Below are 20363 nucleotides of genomic sequence, written 5' to 3'. Positions count from 1 at the left end.
TAAACGGTTCGGCCAAACCGCTATATAAAAACTTCCCTCTTCTGTCTTTATTAGGTCAGTTTTTGTGAGCTGTGTGTGTTTTGTTTGCCCAGTTAATCTTTCATTAAGTCCCTTTTTAAATTAAGAGTTTTATTTAGCTGACCTCTTTTATGGCTTATTACACTTTGGAAAATGGCCACTTTTATAACTTTTAAAGAAAAAAAAAATAAACCTCCATTCCTGATGACATCTCCTGTTCTTTATGCCTCCACTGCTCAGTCTTTCACAGTGTGTAGTCCTGGTGTGGGTTTGTTGCCAGTCTGATTTTGTTTTATTGTTTTTTGTCCCTTCCTTTATCTCCTAGATTTCTGAATTTCTATCAGTTTTATCATGCTCTTCCCTCTCTGCACTTGGCTGTACGATAACCTCAAAACACAACAAAAATCCTAATAAAAATCAGGGAGGGATGTTTGTGGCTGTAACAAAACAAAATTTGGCAGAATTGGAATGAATACATTTTTGAAAAGCACAACACATTTTTTAAGCCAATTATCAACTCCAAATGGAAAAAGTGGAGTCACTCATAAATTACCTCTAAAATAATTTTTTTTTCTTTCCTCTCAATTCTATCAAATATAAATATATTTTTTCCTGAATTCTACACTGAAACAAAAGGGATCCTTTCGCTGCAGCTTGAATTTTGCTTGTGAGTGATGCAGGCCTACATAGCGACTGCGCAGTCAAGGCCGACTGTTATTCGGGTTGCCACATCCAATCAGCATCCCGGTCACAAAACACCACAGCTCGGAGCGGCGATGTTGCCCCGGCAGGGCTTTGAGCGGAGCGGATGCTCAACCGCAGAGGCGCAGCGAAAAAGTCCCCCTCAAAAATAAGACATAAAAAATAAAGGGTGAGGGCTAGGGGAGGGCTAAAGATTCTCGAATCCTGCGGTGAGTGCCAGAGGGACACATTTTGCTGGAACACAGGGTGTGCTGAGTGATGGGCGAGCTGCTGCAGCAGTGTTTAGAAACACCAGTCGGACAGTCTATTGCTCAGGAGTCTGGGTGTCTGCTCTGAGAGCCCCTCCACCCCCCTCCACTGCTCCAAGTAGGATGGTACATGCAGCCTCACTGCATACCGCTCCTGCACGCCGCTAAAATTAGCCCCCACCCCACTGGAACCAGATGGAATTCTAAACAGAATAAACTTTTCTTGACTTGATTATATTGAGCCGTTCCAAGCTCCCGACATTACAAAGAAAGAGAGAAGGCGCAGGACGAGGGGGAACCTTAGAAGCTAATTGCAGAGGGTCTGGCATGCACATTGGGCATTGTGTCGAGCGGAGTCGTTGCCGTGGTGCCGGAGCCTTTCCCTCCAACCCCTCCCCTGCCTCCAAGCGTCGCGTCTCCCCTACTGTCACATCTTCCACGTGTTTCTGCGGTGGGCTCGCAGCTCCGCTTCATGCAAAGCCGCTAATTAAACGCAAGCGATCCGTAACTGTGTGGCTCACCGGGCCGCGCTCATCCATGTGGTTCCTATTGGCTCGGGCTGACCTCTGACCCCGTGATGGTGGCGTTTAAAACCTGCCAGTATCTTAGGATTGAAATGACTGTCTGATGTAAGGAATATCTCTATTGTTTTTACTGCTTTTAATTTTTTTAAATTACATTCTCTTTTTGAGAAATATGGGTCACAATTTAAAACATGAACAAAAATGATCTGTTTAAGTCTAAATATTTATTATTTAGTTAAAAAAATGCAGACAAGCAACTAATTTAGCAGTTTTTAAGTAATTTTATGCTAAATAAGAGAGGCAATAGAAACAGTTCATTGCTAAATATGCAGTAAAACGCGGTGAACAAATAACAGACTTCAAAATAAAGTCTTTTTAAGAGTATTTCTAGCTTATTAATGTAGTCATTTGAGCTATTTTCCATCATAAAGCGGAGAAGAAAAGCAGAAAATCTCACTCTAAATCTTATTTGCACATATCAGGTTTAAGAGCTGGAACCTTCTGAGAAAATAATAAAAATGATCTAGTCTTCACCAGGCTTACAAATTATGTTAATCGAGTGTCCCGAGACACACAACAGGTTCTACATTGTCGTTATTTATTAAATGTAGAGAGAGAGAGAAAAAAAAAGAAAAGTTATGTAAACTCATGACACCCCCAGGACTAAACGATTCCACATTTTCAAAGTTAGCATTTTAACTGCAGCACAATGCTAGGTCACGTACATAAGTTGCAAATTTACAGAGTATCAATGTTTGGCAATATGAAAACTCTATTTGCTTTTCCCAAAACAAACGCGGTTGTGAGCGCCGTTTCTATAGTTTCTATTAGACGACCTCAACTGTAACTTTAGAGCGCTTTTAAAACCGCAGCGCAGACGACAAGGGCCTGTAAACAAGAAACCTAAAAAGGCACTTAGAATACAATGAGAATTTCCTTGAACGAAACAATCCATGGTTGGTAGGGAAGAAGAAATTTGACTTTGACTTCCTCCAAACACTGACTTTGATTACCAAGATTTGTTTGTTTCCACAAAATGACAGCTAAAACCCCAAGTCCTTCTCTAAACCGGCGTCTCGCTACTCTCCAGACCCGGATCAGCGGTTGGCCACCTACAGACCGGCGAAGAAACACAAAGAGGAGAGAAAAACCCTCTTTGTATCAAAGTCTGTGCTCCTGTGACGCCCTGACTTGTGTTTATCGGATGCTGATTTTAATGCATCATTTTTATCATGGTGATTTGCACTGTTTAGCAATCGGTCAAACCAAGATTTTCCCCTGTCCGTCCAGAAGTAAACACTTGTCTTCTCAAACAGCTTCATTTGTGTAAAGAAAGGACATAAATTCCCCTATGAAAGTCAGAGTATATGTAATGTTTGTGTTGCTCGCCCGAAGCATAATCATTGGATGTAATCTGCTTGTGGGGAAAGGGAGCAATGCCTCACAGTGCTCTGCAGAGGCAGTGATGTCCTTTGAACTTTTCCCCCGCTTTTGTCATGTCGCAGCCACAAACTTGAGTGTTTTTTTTTTTTTTTGCAGTGATTTTATGAAATGGACCCACACAAAGTAGGTCATATCTGAGAAGTGGAATTCAAATGTCTTACTGTAGTCATTGTAAATAAAAGTTTGAACAGTATTTTTTATAATTATTATTTTTATTTATTTGACAAGTATACATATTTAACATGTCTGTCGCACCGATGCTAATTTGCGATGCTACTCTCGAGAGTATCTCTCTCAAGCAGTTTTGCACATGCCGAGTCAGATTCAGATATAGAGTCATCAATTTTTCAACTGATTTAAGGTCCTCTGGTCTTTAAGTAGACCATTTTTAACACACAAACATGCTTTGATCCCAGTGGTTCCATTGCATCTTTGGCTACAACTTAGGTTACTACCCTGCTGGAAGTCAAACATCTGCCTGACTAAAAAGACTTTTGCAGCCTCTAACAATTTGCCAGTTATTGCCATCACTCCACACTGAAAAAAGAAAACAGGTGATCCAACTTTAAAAAAAAAAGAGTTAATTGGTTCCAGTTTATTACATTACTTTTATCCAAGTAAATATATAAAGTGTCTCCACTCCTTAAACTTTCTGATGTAAATAAAGTACGTTTGACAAACTTAGTTCAATTACATGTAACCAATTAAGTCTTTTTTTCTAAGTTGGAGCATCATTCTCTCTTTTCAGTGCATTCATCTTCCCACTGACCCTTACCACTTCCTTTATCTCTGCTTCATCTTGCCATCAGGGTTGACTGCAGTGTCATGATTTGCAGAAGAGTCATAGGTTCTCCATTTTTGGGTGATTGATGAAACAGCGTTTAAAGCTTGGAATTTTGTCAAGTAACTTATAACTTCTCCATAAGTTTCTCCCTGACCTTTCCGCTCCATTCCTTAAACTTTTCTGATGCAAATTGTTCACCAATATTCACCGAGGATGTTTGAGAGCTTCACAGGCCTTCACCAAATCTTTGCCGGATCTTATTAGGAACATCAAATTCAGGCATCTGAGCAAGTTAGACTTTGGTCATAATCACTCTCTTTGAAATTACGTTTTTAGAGCTGACACCAGTTAAATTCGTGCCTACTGTAATCAAATAAGCCACCAAGCTGCAGGAGCTCAGTTGAGAGAAGAGTTTCCTCGACAGCAAGGAAGGAAAACCTGCAGTGGGGGGCCATGGGGAAAGGTGGGGGTAGTTGGGTGGAGGTAAAGTGAACAGGAGTGCCAGACGGTGACTTGGCTGAGGTCAGGTGTAAACACATGCACAGCTGGCTGACAGATGTGCTCAGTGACCATGTCGTCGGTGCCTCCATCTCGTCTCGCCACATGTTTGGCAAATTTGAAAAAGACACAAAAAAAAGTGCTAAAACTGCGTAGAAAGTGTAAAAATGCACACGGAGGGAATTAGAATGCATACCGTTAATGACAAAAAAAGTGTGGAGGGTTACAGAGAAATCAAAAATCTCTGGTTACTGCAGAAGTGGCCTCTGCTCCTCTGGGGCTCTGCTAGTCCGGAGAGTGTGTGGTCGTTGAGAGAGAAAGTATGACATTTCCCATTTTCTACTTTACTGGAGTGGTCTGGGAGACTCATCGGATGGGATTCTGAAAGGATCTTTCAGTGCACTGACAGCCATGAGTATAGCATGATTACATTCCTTTCACCCAATGCTTTCTTGTTTTGTTTTTTTCCCCCCCCTACTCCTCTACGCGGCATTTGCCAGGCACCGAAAAAAAGAACAATTTTGGGCATTTTTGCGGATTTTCCGAGACCTCTAATCAAACTCTCGCGCAAATAATCCGCATGACGTAATGGGCTGGAGCGACGTAAATAACAACAAAACAGACGTTACCCCGCCGCAAGAATAACTCACCGAATGTTTACACCTCGAGAAACGCTTTAAATATTTAGCCGATCTCAGCAAAAACAAGTCGAGTTTCTCCTGTCGGGACAACGCCGGGACGGGACTCATACTTTCCATATTTTGTGACTGATAACCACGAGGTCGACGACAAGAAGGGAGATCAGATTAAAATCTCTTTGTACATAAACTAGCCATTGACTCACTGTCTTCCTGTCGGAAGCAGCAATTAGCTCTCCAAGACAAAGATCTCAGACATTTTAAACGGCTGAAAATAAATAAATGTGGCTGTTGCTGTTAAGACTGTAGGCCCCGTTTCAATTACAACAGAGGCTGTGGTCTGCGTCTCTCACTGAGCTGTTGGCTCCTTCGAGCCCTGCTGCCATGGAGACGTTTTAATTGCCGTGTTTTAGTTGAGGGGGAAACAGTGAGGGGAAATGTACTGTATTCATCTTGGCCTCCCACCATGCCTCACTCATGAAGGCCCGGGGTGATTTGTCTCTTTCGCGCGGGGCGGAGGTTCGGGGGGAGCGACGTCGTACAGTAACGTCCGAGGCCGCACAGACAATGCTTTCATTCTTCCCGTCGTGAATGGAGATTTTTCTTCTTCTCCTGTTTTTTTTCTCTCTCTCTCTCTCTTTCTTTCTGCTCACCGGATTGATTTATGTGACATAATTTATTATGACCAGCAACCAGAGCCCCCTCAATTACAGGCAGTAAAATGATCTAGAGATCTGCTGAAATCACAACGCTTTAAAAGCTTTTGACAAAGTCTCTCCAGTTGATGTTCATCATTAGATTAGTTGGTGGCATCTGCTGATCATTATGCAACTAATGAAAAGGCTTTGCGGTAGTTCTTTTCGGGATTCAATAGTTTTATGAAAAAAAAAAAAGACCTACAGTAAGAAAGTGTTCATCCCCCTTGAACTTTTTGCATTTTATTATAAACTTCAGCAACTCCAAGAGTTGGAATATTAAAGCTGTTACATGTTCGATTAGTTAAAAAAAAAGGTTTACAAGCATTTGCATTTTGGCCCCCTTTAATCTGATACACTTGAATAAATGTGGTCCAAAAAATTGCCTTCATCTGTGTTTTAGCGAGTCACGCCACAAACTCCAACCCTGCCAGCATAACTAGGTGGGCCCCATGTGGGGGAAAGGAGGGCTGATATATGGGTCCCATATGAGTTTGTCCGCGGGTTCCACGGTGGCCCCACATGGGTTTGCCCATGTAGGGCCACAGCCTACATGGGCCTTAAATGGACAAACCCATGTGGGTCCACCACCATGTAAAATTGGAATTTGCTTGAACCTCGCTTTGATCCAATTTACATCGATCCCTGTCGTCCTCACTCACGTAAACCGTGATTTACTGTCGTGTCACACGGCTGTTCTCGTCCCTAAGCTTTAAAACGGTCCTTATCAGACACAAAATCGAGGATGAAATCTCCACAGAAAAACTGACAGCTTAAATTATGTCCAACTGTGGCCCCTCTGAAGGCAGAACAAGGTTCGGGCTCCTCTCTAATAAAGTTTTGATTCTATTTAAGAACATCAGCCGACTAAATCTTCACTCACATATGAATTAAAGACATCTGGATGGGGCTGTTACTGACATTACTTACATGTACAGTGGCCTGAGAAACAGAAAAAGACGGCAAAAGAAGCTACCGCTAATATCTGCTGTAACAGCAAATCCACTCAGAGAAAACGAAAAGCAAGGTCCAAATAAAAGCTTTCATTTCTGAGCATGAGCTTTAGGTTTGTGTTGTATAAATTGAAGGAGGCATTAAGGTAAGGTTTTAATGCGAGTAGAGAATCACACATACATCGTGGGTCCTCATAAAAAAAACTGTTTGTGTGTGGAAGCTGAACTTTGGCTGCGCCCACACACTCACAGACCCAGCAGTCGGCAGACTCTCACCTTGGAGGGAAAAATATGGAGGCCCCTTCCAGGATAAACTACAAAAGTGCACAATTAACTTGGAATTAGTTCTTCGTGCTTGAGCCATCACGACTGGGTTACAGGAATGCTCTGTTGTTTTCATATACACATGCTAGGAACGTTCAGCAACATAGTCTGAAAACATGCTCACTTACACAGGAAAATGTTGGGATCCATGAAATCCCAATGCATTATTTTTTTTTCTTAACTCCACTTTTTTACATTTCAGCCGTATTATTTCATCAACACCGTGTGTAATTATGTGGTTAATGAAAAAAAATAATTAAACTAATTACTGACAAAAGAATTCACTGTTTGTTGGTTCAGCAGAATATTGAGTGCTAAGCTTTGAGTTTTCTAATGTTTTCTTGGAGGATATCTTTGATGTTTTATTTGGAGGATTTTAACCTTTTTAACCAGAACTGGTCATATTCTTCTGTATGTGTGAAGAGGAAAACTGAGTTGGTCCACAAGGAACCAGGATACAAGTACAGCAGGTTGTAGCAACCAAAATACTTCAGAACCTGCACTATAGCTTTCCCTGCTTGTTGGGGATAACATTTTGTTTGTTAAATTCCACAATTCTGTCCAGGTTTAAGGCTTAAAAGCACACATTTAAGGTCAAATGGTGTCGTCACAGTTGCAAATGGACAATGTACTTCCTGTAGTTTCATTTTATGTTGTGAGTTATTGATTACCAAGGCCTGTTCTGGCTCGGGAATGGACCTACGCAAAGGTACTGTATACCCAAGCTGCTGCTCTTCCATAGTTAACGGGGGCCTCTTGTTTGGCCTGCTGCATAAAAAAACCATTTAAACAAGTTTGCAGTTTTAAACTTACGAGTTAATTATCCCATTTTCTTGAGTTGATGGCAGCCATGCCGACTACCAAAAAAAAAAAAAGTAGAGACGGTTTGTTACAACGCAACTGATGAATCAAGACATCCAGGTCTCCGTTTGCGCTCTGTTGTTTCCAGAAATTTGGGTCACGCACGGAGAACAGATACCTCCCAGTTCCTCTGCTCTCAGATCGACACCTGCTGTCAGCATATCTCCATTAGTACCTCTGTCATATTGTGTGTTCATTCTCCTCGCTGTCCCCAGGCCTTCCATCAATCGTTTCACGCCAAGAGATTCACAAACTACCAATCTTTAAAGGTCCCTTTTACCTTCCGAGTTCAGCAACGATTTGACTTTCCTCTCAGATGTGATAATCTGATGACGGCTACGGTATTTTTCAGGGGCATTGGAGCCTTTTCATGTCTCTCTCATGCCACCCGCTAATAGGCAACATTTGCCTTCAGCAGCCTCCCATCTTTTCATGCATTTTGCAAATACATGCAGACAGATGGTTTGAGTTTGAGTCCTGCCGCCACTCGCTTAATATTAGATATGCTTTTAATTTATCTCACATCTCAATGGGTGACAGCGTCGACAGGCAGCTTGGACGCAGTGTAGCTGTTCCTCTCGCTCTCTGTTTATTGCCATATTTATTTGACTGGATTCAAGTTATGAAGCAGTTGGCCCCTTCAGGTCCCGAACAGATAAAAAAAGAAAAAAAAAGAAAAGAAAGTGGTAAGGAATTCTACAATAGATGGTCACGAACGAGTTTGTTGAGTCTGCGGTCAGGAAAACTGTCAGGGGCCTTTATGTCTGACAATAAACTTTATTACATTACTTTGCAATCTCAATGAGCCTTTTTTGTTTCTTCTTGGACAATTTGGAAACCCTCTCTTATTTATACTGAAGTGTGCATGCCGAGCAAAATCAGTACTCTTCTTAAAAATGAGCTAGTAATATACTTAAAATATTTTTCTTTAAAGACTTTTATTCACAACAATTCCAATGTAATATCATCTCAAGTTATATTTGTTTAATGTCTCTGCTGTCCTATTAATATAGATGTACTGATATGTTCAATTTGGTAATTTTAGTTAATTTATTGTAGTATGAAGACTGGCAGGTTTTGTCTTAAGGCGAATTCACATACATTTATGACAGATACTTTTGGATTTCCATTATTAGGATGCTTTATTGTAAAAATAAATGTTTTCTAGATTTAGGGTTCAAGACCACTTAATTGCAATTAGAAGAAATTAAATAAAGTCTTTTATTGCAGTAATCTTACAGCATTCATTTTAGTTTAAAAAAATCTAACCTTTCACTTGAGTAAATTTAGTCTGTGAAAATTAAGAAAATTAAGAAAGTCTCACAAAGTAGAATTGTAGTCTGTTTAAAATTATAATCTACTCATTTAAGATGCTTAGAGTTATTAGGAACTTTTTATTAGCAGTCAATGACTACCTGTTTCTCTGGGGAATAAATATGTTGTGGCTCACATGTCCATTTCTCTTAGCCACTAACCAAAAGTGAGAAAGAACAACCCTTGTATACTCTTATGAGCAGGTACATCAAGTTACGCACTTCAAGTGTCATATTTTTGTCTTTGCCATCGCTGATAAACCAAGAGTGAATAGTCAATGTCCTTTGAATTCCCCCAAAGATCAACAAATGTTTAGCCAAATTGATACAAAAGAAGTTGAAATGTGTGAGAAGGAGCAGTTTCAAGCATTCATCATCCAGATGCGAGTCCATCTTCTTCTGTGCTGACATCATAACAAGATTAAGTAACGTTATAACAGTCTTTGCTTCGACAATTCAGTCGAGCTTATGCCAATTTTGTAAAGGTGGCTCGTATAAAAAATATTTGTGGATTTCAATAGTTTTATCACTTCTGCCCCTGACACTACTGACATGTCCAATATGTTTGGTACTCTGATTAAAATGAAGGTCAAATGCAGTTAATTATTCATACAGCAGATATGCAGTAGCAAACTTAAGAGTATTAGTATTTCATGTGGAAGGTTTTTAGCACTTTGGACCCTGCACTAGGCTTCAATCACTGGTAACAAACTGCAAGGCCCACCTGGATGCGCTTCAGCTTTTCAGTGTGGGCGACTGCATCCATCTTTTTTTTTTATTACTTCTATGTTATTCACACGTTGACTCGTCTCCCAGGGCCAAGCGAAAACACTGACATATTTGCGGTCGCTTTTATTTTTGTGTTATGCCTATGCAGTAGTTGTGGTATCACATTTCACTAGAGTGGCCCACTCACTTACTGAAAGATCAACTCCTTTTGTTGATCTAAAGCGGTTTGCTTACGCTTCATCAGTTGCTTGACTGGTCAAGCGGCACTTGTGGGAGGAGAGACGAGGGCGAGCGAAGTGGCCGGGGGAACAAAGGCCGGTTCATGCCGTGTGTAACCCATCAGACAGACTACATCAACACTGTTCGTCAGAGCCCAAGAATAGTGCTGAGGGCTGAGTCAGCCTAGCAGCGACTACCCACAGTAAGCGGAAGAAGTGTGTGTGTGTGTGAGAGAGAGAGAGAGAGAGAGAGAACCTGGTTTTTATGGAACCTTTCTGTCTACAATGCAGGGTTGCGGGGACCACTGCTTCTCGTGGGGACAAATCCTGGTCGCTATGTAGGAAATACTGTTTCGGGGCTATGGGCTAGGTATGCGATGATTAGGGTAAGGCCTAGGCTGTAGAAAATGAATGGAAATTAACATAAAGTATCCAGAAGACATGAAAACACAACTGTGCGTGTGCGTGCTCTGGAAAAGACCACATACAAAAGGAAAAAGTGGAGAGAGAAAACAACCCGAGGTTCTTGTTAAAAACGAGATTCGTGAAGAAATGGGATTTTTTTTTCTTTTTTTCACCATTCACTGTTTCACTCCGTGATTGCTACCTTGACCTTGCACCACACAAACAGGGACGGGGATCTCGGCCTTCGTGAGAGCATTCAAGGCGCCTGCTGTTTGTGACACAAAAAAAGCAGCTCAAGATAAAAGATGAATAACCTTCACTGCTGTTTAACGCAGAAAGGAATAAAAATTCAGCCACTTAAAAAGACTGTAAAAACCCACATTTGAATTTCAGATGAACGAGATTGACGCGTGTGAACGGGGAGTCGTTCCCATAAAAACACTTAAACACGCTTCTGTTCGGAGATGAAGGATGGAAGGCTTTCAGCGGCCCAACACTTCAGGGCGCTGTGTGGTTAATGGACGAGATGTTCGTACAGTTTGCAGCTTCCTTCTATTGAGCGCATGTAGGGCCTGCACGTACATGTGCGTGTGCATTTGGAAGTGATCTCCTGTGTTTTCCTGTCGCGGAGCGCAGAGGCGTGTGGTGTGGAAGCTCAAAGCTTTCGGCCACATCAAGAGAAACCATCAAGCCCTATAGCCACAACTCCCCCTTTTGCCCTCTCTCCTCCCCCATCCACCATAATAACAGAGCCATCAAATAGCCGTATTTATAATCTACGAACGGGCCAATTTAAAAGTGGCCAACTCCAGAGGTATAGGAATTGTTGAGACCAATTTGTGGTTTTCATTCTTACTGTACAGAGGCAGCATCCCAGTGGCAAATGAAATAAAGTTTGTTTCCTTTTTCCCCCCACCCCCTACCCTGTTTTGTCAGGACGAAATCTGTGTTCAATTATATGTTTGGCTATATTCTGATATCGGCTCAAAATGATTTATTCATATTCTGCTGGGCAACAATTATTACATTATTCTTTTTTTTTTTTTTACTGCTTTGTGTTTGTGCGCCACAGGAATTAAAACATTTATCAATCTCCAGAAAATAAGAGCGACATCATGCCTGACTTGTACAGCGGGCTGCTTCTGGGGCCCTCATATGAAAATAATTACTGTATATCTTCAGGAGCAAGCACCGTGTCGGCAGAATTTGTAATCTTTTTGTCTGAACTTTATTGACTTTAATCAAATCAGTTCATCATAAATAAAAATCTCTTTTAGAAACGTGTGGAACTTCTGGAACACCAGAAGTCGAGCAAAAAAAGAAAAAAAAGAAAAGGAAAGCGGAACGCAAGCAAAAAAAACCATCTGGCTCAGCAACACATTGTGAGCGGAACCAGCAGCAGATCAGCATACATGAATACATTTCAGCTGGTCTTTAGTGTGCAGTTGTGGAGCCAGGAGCTCCTGCCAGTTTCCAGTCTCCTGTCACTTACTGGTCTCTGACACTAATGAAAAATGCAGCGTGTTTCGATCACCGCAGCATTACCATTCTCCCTTCTCTTTATTTTCAGATCGGATGACTCTCAAGTGTTGATCCAGTAAGATAAATGTAGTGCTGCGTAATACGATTTGTGCTAGATCGGTTGTGTCAACCACTTTAGTCTTTACATTCAATTAGGCGATCAAGCACTAATATTCAGCCAAGTAGAGACTGTACCTAAGGACATAAACAGGACTGTAGAGTTTTTATTAATCGGGATTTATTTAATACAGTAGTTGACATAATAGTTTTTAAAAGATTTTCAAGTCTGTTCCAGACTGAAACAGGAATTTAGGGATGAGATTTGGGAATTTAGGGTTTGATCATATTTTATGATGTATACAGTGACAACCTATGTCTTTTATAGTTAGTCCTTTCCTACCCACAGGTCTCTGCTATAGTATTTGACCTTTTTACATTTTGTCACATCGCAACTGCAAGTTTAAAAGTATTTTACAGGAATTTTATATGATAGAAAAATAGTAAGAAGAGCATGATTGTGAATTCGCAAAAGGGTCATTTTTATAAATAAAGTTCTGAAAAGTGTGACGCGCTTTTGTTCACAACAGGAAGTACCTTTGGGTTTGTCTCTGGATCACGTTTAGATAAATTTGCTGGAGCAATCATTACTTCTCAGATTTTGCCAAAATGTCAGTAGTTTAAGTTTGGACTTTGACTGGACCGTCCCAACATGAAGGCAACGGGAGGCAGAAAGATGCTTAAGAAAAACAAAAGGGAACTTACAAAAACAAACTCAAAGGTCCAAAATCCAGAAACATAAACTGAAGATAATAAAACTAACTATGTTCAAAAACAAACCAGAAGTAGTATTCAGCAGTGTAGTGCAAAATGAGCAGATGGACCGACAAAGAACAATGCTGAGGGAAAAGTGGAAAAAGCTGCTGAATGCAGCTGTGTTAATCAGGGAATTAGGAACACCTGTGGAAGAGAGCAAACAGGTACACTGAAATAAGAAAAGTAAATCTAAATGCACAAACAGCAGAACGTAAGAATAAACTAAAACTGAACACAAAAAAGAAATAAATATGGCAACAACTTTTTTGTAATAATAGAGAAATGGATTGAATATGGTGAGGCATTTTAAGCAACAAATAATGTAGAAGTGACTCCTGACGAACACAAAAGTAAACCAAAAAACAAACACTGATGTAAAAGGACAAAGATTTTTATTTTCTTTGCTTTTCCTACATTTTTAGGGTCATCGTCTTGCTGGAAAGTGAGCTGTCCCCCTTGGCTCAACTCTTCTGCATTCTCACTAGTTTTTGTTTTTTATTTTGTAGGATTGCCCTGTGTTTAGGTCCATGCATTCCCCCTTATTCTCCCACCAGCATCCTTATATAGCCTTGAATTTTTTTGCTTTTGTGTTTTTATGAGGGAAAGCACTTTGCTGAAATATGCTATACAAATAAGCGTAATTAATTGATAGATATAAATCCTATCTAAAATTAGAGTTGGGGTCTTTCCCAATTTTATTTTATTTTTTATTAGAAAGGTGTTTCTAAGTAAAACAGTAGCTTAAATACTTAACACTTTTTGACCTATTAGGCATGGGTATGCATCTTTTTACCACCGTAAACATGCACGTTAGACCATTTTTAAACCATGTTTACTGATGCAAAGCTTTTTCAGATGTGTGTGTTCAGTTGATGTGCGATGGGCCTTTCATCTCCCTGCCCTTCCCTTTTTGCTTGCTGACCCGGCAAGTTTGTGCTCACGCATGCCACGCTCATAATCAACCATTCTGATATGCAAACGATTTGGGAACGTCATTATCGACACATGTGCAGAGAGGTTGAGCGACGTCCGGCGCCGAGCAATGCCTCCCGGTTTTTCCCGGTTTAATTACACATTCAAAAATCGATAGGGAAATCGATACGAAGTAGCACGTAGGAAGACGCATTTAGAAAGAGGGAAGGGTTAGTGCAGCCGTGGAGCTGTTAAAACATGGTCCAATTACCCCTCCGTCTGAGCAGGAAGGAAACGGGGCTGTACACAGTCCTCAATGACTTCCTGTTAAACATCCGCAAATCACAAACTTACAAAAGGATTACAAAAAAAAAAAAAGTATACCAGAGACCTAGTGTCATCTCAACGCCGGCTGTGTATTTATGTAACCCCTCTTGTAGGAAGCTGACCGCCACCTGGTCCCTCCAAGAGTAAGAGTGTGTTTGCTGAATGAGGATGTGTGTATCTTATAGAGGGGGGATGTTATCAACATGGCAGTGATGAGAGATGAATGGCGTCCCACAGGGGAGGCCCCTAAGTCCCTGCACATGTGCACGGCACTACCGCCCACTAAAAATATGACTCCTGGATCCCCCCCCCCCTCACCCCAAATCTTGCCTGCGTCCATAAATCAGGCGCCGGACACAGAGGCTTAGATTTGGCAGAGCGTCAGCCGTGCCTCCAGTGACCGGTCCCGTCGCTCACTCTGCCACTGCTGACTGGAGCTGCTTAATTAATGTGGCAATTGAACGCCGCATATCATAATGAACACACTGCCCCCTCTATCTGAGCCTTCCTGGGCTTGTTATTCTTGGTCGGCGCTAAAGGATGTGTCCCTGTGTACGCTCGGATATTTATAGGTAATGGATCTATTAAAATGCATGAGAGCGAATTAAAAAACAAATAAATGCGAAGGTGCTCCGACGAGCCCGAAATGTTTGGAGAAGGGTGTGTGGGGGCACGGGAGGGGTCCCTCGGTTTGATGTGTTTTCACAGCGCGCCTGTCGAATTTATCACCTTCACCTCTGTTGGTGCTACTCCGCCGGCTCATTTCATCACGCGGAACACACAGGCCGTTTGAGCCCCGGACATTTTTCATTTTCACGAGGATTTCTACGTGGTATTTAAAAAAAAGAAGAAAAAAAAACGCACTCGAGAGAAGGCTGGCTTGAAAGATGTGAGTAACCTGCCCTTTTCAAAGCGCAGAAATAAATGGTTCACTTTCACCAGCCGAGTGATGACAGAGAAGTTGATGTGGGTCTTTTTCCACCACTGAACACACAGATTATCTATTATGGAGGGTTATAACTCCCGAAGCTCATTGATGGCAGTCCTCCTCCGAGCTCGGGAGCGACTGTATCTGTCTGACAGCAGCAGGTAGAGGTTAATGCCTCTCCATTTGTAACTCTTTGCAGTGTGTAATGCCACCTCCCCTGGCCATAAAGACCTCGTAAATCATGCGCTCCAATCCGCCGTGATTCTCCGACTAGACGTGGCCCGATTTACGACTACACCTCCGAGCAGACCTCTCATCCCTTATCCTCCTGTAATCCCCCCCGTTTCTGCTATCCTGTTAATGCTCTTTTCTCTCTCTTTCCTTTCCAGGTGTCTGCACTCTGACTTAGCTCCGCGGCTAGCCAAAGCACACAAGGAGAAAAAAGATCTGCTTTCAAGAACGGCTAATAGTATTTGACATAATTTACGACCGACTTGACGTATTGTGACATGTCGAACCTGTTGGACTTCCCCCCCTTTCTGAGTCCTCCAGCAATCTTGGAGTAGTTTAAAGCCGCCTACATGGAAGAAGCTTATCTATCTTGGAGCAAAGAGATTCCCTGTCTGTAACAAATCATGCATCTTGATTAGTTGGACCGTGCCATGAGCTGGGGATACGGGTAACTGAATTTGGTAACGATCCCTCCGATTCCCAACCTTGGACGGCCGCTCAACGTGATGTTCTTTCCAGATAGAGCGAAAGCAAAATCCAAACCCGACTGCCGAAAAATGATCTTCGAGTGAGTTTAGCCTGAAAATGGAAGATTCCAGCTGAGATCGTATCGCTCTAATTCAGGATTGTGTCCGTGTGTCTTTCACATGTTTGAACCTCGCTCCGGAGTCTAGCACTTCATCTGTTTTCTCACCTCGGGCCCTGCGCCGTTTCTCAGGCTTCATGGTTCTTGTTATACTGGGAAGACCTTCAGTGAGCTGACTTTGAACCCCAATCCAATTTCTTGCTGCAACCTAAAACCATAAAGAGACACTTTTAAAGAGTCTTTGTTTCGGTCATTGAGGAAAGGAAACAGTCTTTTTTCTTTGGGGATGTGTTTGTACTCAAAATAGTAGATCCTTTGTTTCAAAAGGCTTTCATTTGTTATGGCTGCGAGCCTCTGTTTTTGCTGCAGTTCGGAGTAAATGAAGTTGGGAGAAAGTTTTCTTGACTCCGAGCACAAGTTTGTGTTTCTTTGGATGGTTATGGTTTGTGCTAAAACCATGGACTTAGTCGTTCAGTAGTCTTCCACTCTAGCGGTGGGGAAAAGAGGGAAAGTCCAATAATCTTGTTTGACAGTTGGGAGCAGGGGGCGCATGGCTATGGTGTCCCACAATGCAACTGTAAAAACAAACAGCGTGCAACTGCGCAAAGAGCGGGAGGGCGGGGGCGAGGGGGTGATCTTCACCCCTCTGGAGAACGCCTGCATGTACGCACGCAGACCATACTACAGGCCTCACATGTGCCAGACATTAATCCTGTCCACTTCACACCCACATGTGTGTTATGACAACCACAACTTATATATGTGTCTTGATTTCTTTTGCCTTTGCCTCGATTGTTTTTTTTTCGGTGCAAGTCGGGGGGTGAGGGGGTTCTAATCCTGTTAAGACCTGCCAGGGCTAATACAATGACAGGTCAAGCCACCGTCACTAACACTCCACCATCACCTCAAGATCAGGGGTGTTGACACGGGAGAGGAGAGCGGCCGTGTTGCTTCTGAGGTAGTTACATTCAAACCGTGGGGAATCACTCCTGACGGTTTGGTACGTGAGGAAGGCGTGGAGATGGCCATTTGTTCTGTGTCGGGCCCGGGAGTGGAAACCACAGCAAGTTCTGTGTTTACAGCCGAGATGACTTTTTCCACTGTTGGTGACAAAGGACGTGTCTTTTTAAAACCAAAGTACAAAGCAACATTAAAGGCTTTCCAATCTTCCATCTGGGGCAAATTTGTGATTTGTGTCATTCTTAAGCAACTGTGGTCTCTAAAAATCCATTAAAAAAACATTTTATACACTTTTACCTCAGCTTCACCTTCAGACACTTATTTAAATATAAAAAATATTTATACTGAAAGTACATAGCTGTATTGCAATTTTTGCTCTGTTTAGAGCATTTTGTAAAACTGTGTTATTAGTACCCAGTCAGAGCAACTATATACAAAAGTGATGCAGTGTTATAAAAAAAGGAGCAGTGCAAATTATATTTATAAAATTGAGTTTGTTACCAAACCACTATTAAATTGAGCCATTGTTGTACCCGAAACTGAGATTATTCAAGTTGCTAAAATTTGAACTTCTATTTTATTTTATAGCTGCATTCTTCTTTTCCGCCTGCAGGGGCAACTCATGATGCTGCTTGTGTATACCGCCTTACAGCCAGCCTTCAACCTTTTAGCATTTTGTGTTCACACATTTTAGGTGGTAGTCAAACTAGAACTGCACATTACTTTCAACAAACCATCCCCTTGGTGAAACATTGTGGTGGCAGCTTCATACTGATGAAAAAAAAAAAAGTTGGATATGGTAAATAAAGGGCAATTCTAAATAGAGATCTTAAACATGCGGCCAGAGCTTTTCATGGAATGGTTTAGATCATAGCATACTTAGGTGTTAGAATGTCCTATTCAAAGTCCAGGCCTAAATGAAAATGGGCGATCTGTGAAAAGATTTGAAAATGGACACATAACAGTTGTTCTCCACCAAGTTGAAATGAATATGAGCTATTTTGAAAATAAGAATAGGCAAAAATTGGTTTCCTTAAACAATGAGTGATGCAATTAGTTCCTTCTTACTGACAAAAAACTGTATATTCTGTCAAGACCATACATTTTCTAATAGGTTAGGAATACGTCTGTATCACAGTTTTTCTTGTTGCTTCAAAATACACATCAAAGTATCATAACTGGGGCACTTACACTGTTAACATGGATCAATTGTTATAAAGTCTGTGCAAAACCCTCAATCTACTGGAAAAACTTTAAATTTAAACCAAGTTTAAAAACAATAGTATTTTTTATCAGAATGTGTCGCCAGAAGGTGGCCTGCTAAAAGCCAGGGCAGAGTCCTTCGCTTTGCTTCGTACAGAAGGTCTCGATGCTCAGCTATTGACAAACGATTGCTTCCTGGAGGCGTGAACTCTGTTGAAGTTTTACATTCTACGCGATTGCTAATGTTTGTCTGCAACGTATGTAATGTGCCAGGTCGAAACTATAAAGCTCACTGGAAATTGCAAGTATAGCAAACAATCATGCGAAGAGAGAAGTCCGAAGCCGAATTAGGCGACTGTTGATTGTCAATTCAAGATTGAGTAGTATGGCCAACACTGACGGAACGGCTTCGTTCACTTCCTCCGCTGCCATTGCTAAAAGTACAGGCAGACTACAATGCTAATTTCGGCCTAAAAATCGACAACTTCTTCTGTTCACTGATTGGCCCGGAGGAGTCCAAGTCGACTGGAGAAAGACCAACCTGGTGCGTGGAATATGAATCAAGCAGAATAGCGTACTAAGGTAACCAGAAGGTATAACTTGGGAGAAAGTGTCACTCCAGGAAAGCTTTGGGCATGACCTGAACCTGAACAAAGCTTTAATATTTTGACTTCTCAACTTTATAATAAAGCCCCTGGGGTAGAACAGCTAATCACGCTTTCTAAACCAGCTAGAACCCTGATACTTTTACCAGGACTGAGCCAGCACAATCCAGTTTTGTGCTGTTGAGCTTTTCAACAGACCCATACATGCCATGTATGTGCGTGTACATGCACACACACACACACACACACACATTGGATGTGCAGGACGCAGAGCGTGGACTCCTGGGATTTGGCTTCACACCAACGCACACGGCACCACACACAAACACACGCTGTGGTTATGTGGTTTCCTCTGCGGCAACTCGGCTCATCCAGACTCTGACCACCTCGGTCCCCACTACCCCAACGTTCCCCGCGATCCCCCCGGGGATCGCGCAGCGTCGTTGGGCACACGCGTCTTCAGCTGTGGGCAGGGAGCCAGCAGCTGGGGCTCGGGTTGGGGGGGCCACGCATGTGGGGCAGAGGGGAGAAATCCGAGAAGAGGATCTATTAAGGAGGAAAGAAAAGAAAAAAAGTGGGAGAAAGGAAAAGGATGGAAGTTCGGTCAGCAGAGGTTACCTATCACATAGTTTATCATATACAAAATTCCCAAGTGAGGCGGTCATCCTGGAGACTGAAAAGTAAACGTCTGTGCGCTGATGGAGACGAAGCGATGGTGACACACACTGCGGCCTTTGTGCGAAAGCCTCGGAGGAGTTCGATGGGCTCCGGCGTGACCTTTCAGTGTAAATTGAATATATTCCACGGACTGTTATTAGATTTGCGATGTCGACATGTTTTCATGGCCGTGGAGGAAAGAGAAAGAGAGAGGGGAAGAAAAAAAAAAGCAAGCAAGCAAAAGAAAATAATCCAGGTTGACATGTTTATTTATGCTTTTTGATCTAGCTCAACAACTGTGAAATATGCTTGCTCTCAAAACTATAACTCCAGAAGAACCAAAAGATTTAGCTTTGTCTATTAGCCTGGCGTTGCTCTGGGCCCGCCGTCAAGAGAAAGAAAACGTTGCACCATCTTGGGAGGGAAGGGTTGGCTGGTACAGTGGGAACCCTGGCTGATTGTCAGGGTTGCCCTCATGGCCTGTTAATAGCTTCTTTTCCTGGATGGTCATCACCCAAATAAAAGGGGGAGACATTAAGACAGAGGAAGTCAGCAATAAAAACGCAGCCAGTGGGAAGATCATAGAGAGACAACATTAGTAATATCAACCCTCCTCATCATCGTTTCCTCGTTAGAAAGACCTTCCAGGCCCACATAAATAGAACCTGTGGAAAGTTTCACTCCTCTCTGGAGGGTCCCCCCCCCCCCATCTCTCCTCACTCATTATATTTCTTGCCCTCGACTTTTCTTGCCTTGTTTTAGGAAAATTCCGCTGGTGGTAATGGCGTGTGCCCCTGCAGCCCTGAAGCCTTCCATGCGACCGGCACCGAGACGAATTTCCAAGTTTGTGTTGGTTTTAAGCAAACAGACCAGCTTCCACCTCATTCATCTGCATAGCTGACCCCCTCTGTCCTGGAAGTTGGTGTTCTACCAAGAGCTTGGACCGGAGCATGGCAAACTCAAGCGATCCGAATCTCCTCCTCCTCCACCTCCTCCTTCTTCCTTTGCGCTGTGAGTTACTTTGCTTTGATATCCGGAACAAAGCCAACGGAGAACAGGAAAAGGAGACAGGGGGAAGACGTTTACGTATGCTTGTTAAATGTCACCAGTTAGGAAAAAGGCCTCACACATAGTGGCACGGAGTTCGCCAGGGTAGCATTGCGATCTCAAATCAGGACAACATTGCCATCTGCAGGAGAGCAGCGAGTCAAATCAACAAAAGTTACATTGAACTATAAAAAAAAAAACACAAAAAAAGGTGAGACTA

The 20363-nt window shown here is 42.3% G+C and overlaps 1 long non-coding RNA gene across 2 annotated transcripts in view; it reads left to right on the top strand.

The window, feature by feature from the left end:
* The window catches only part of LOC103457848 (uncharacterized), a 30225-nt gene extending 14644 nt beyond the window's left edge, over positions 1 to 15581 (top strand). For both annotated transcript variants that reach the window (XR_532487.3, XR_014085595.1), the window contains exon 4: positions 15244 to 15581. This is a non-coding gene — a long non-coding RNA (uncharacterized LOC103457848). The remainder of the gene's footprint in view (positions 1 to 15243) is intronic.
* Positions 15582 to 20363: the final 4782 nt, after the last annotated feature.

Source organism: Poecilia reticulata, chromosome 21, assembly GCF_904066995.2.
Source record: "Poecilia reticulata chromosome 21, P_reticulata-male-v2, whole genome shotgun sequence".
Lineage (NCBI taxonomy): Eukaryota > Metazoa > Chordata > Actinopteri > Cyprinodontiformes > Poeciliidae > Poecilia > Poecilia reticulata.
The sequence above is the reverse complement of the archived record's forward strand: the minus strand, read 5'-3'. Positions and strand labels throughout refer to the sequence as shown.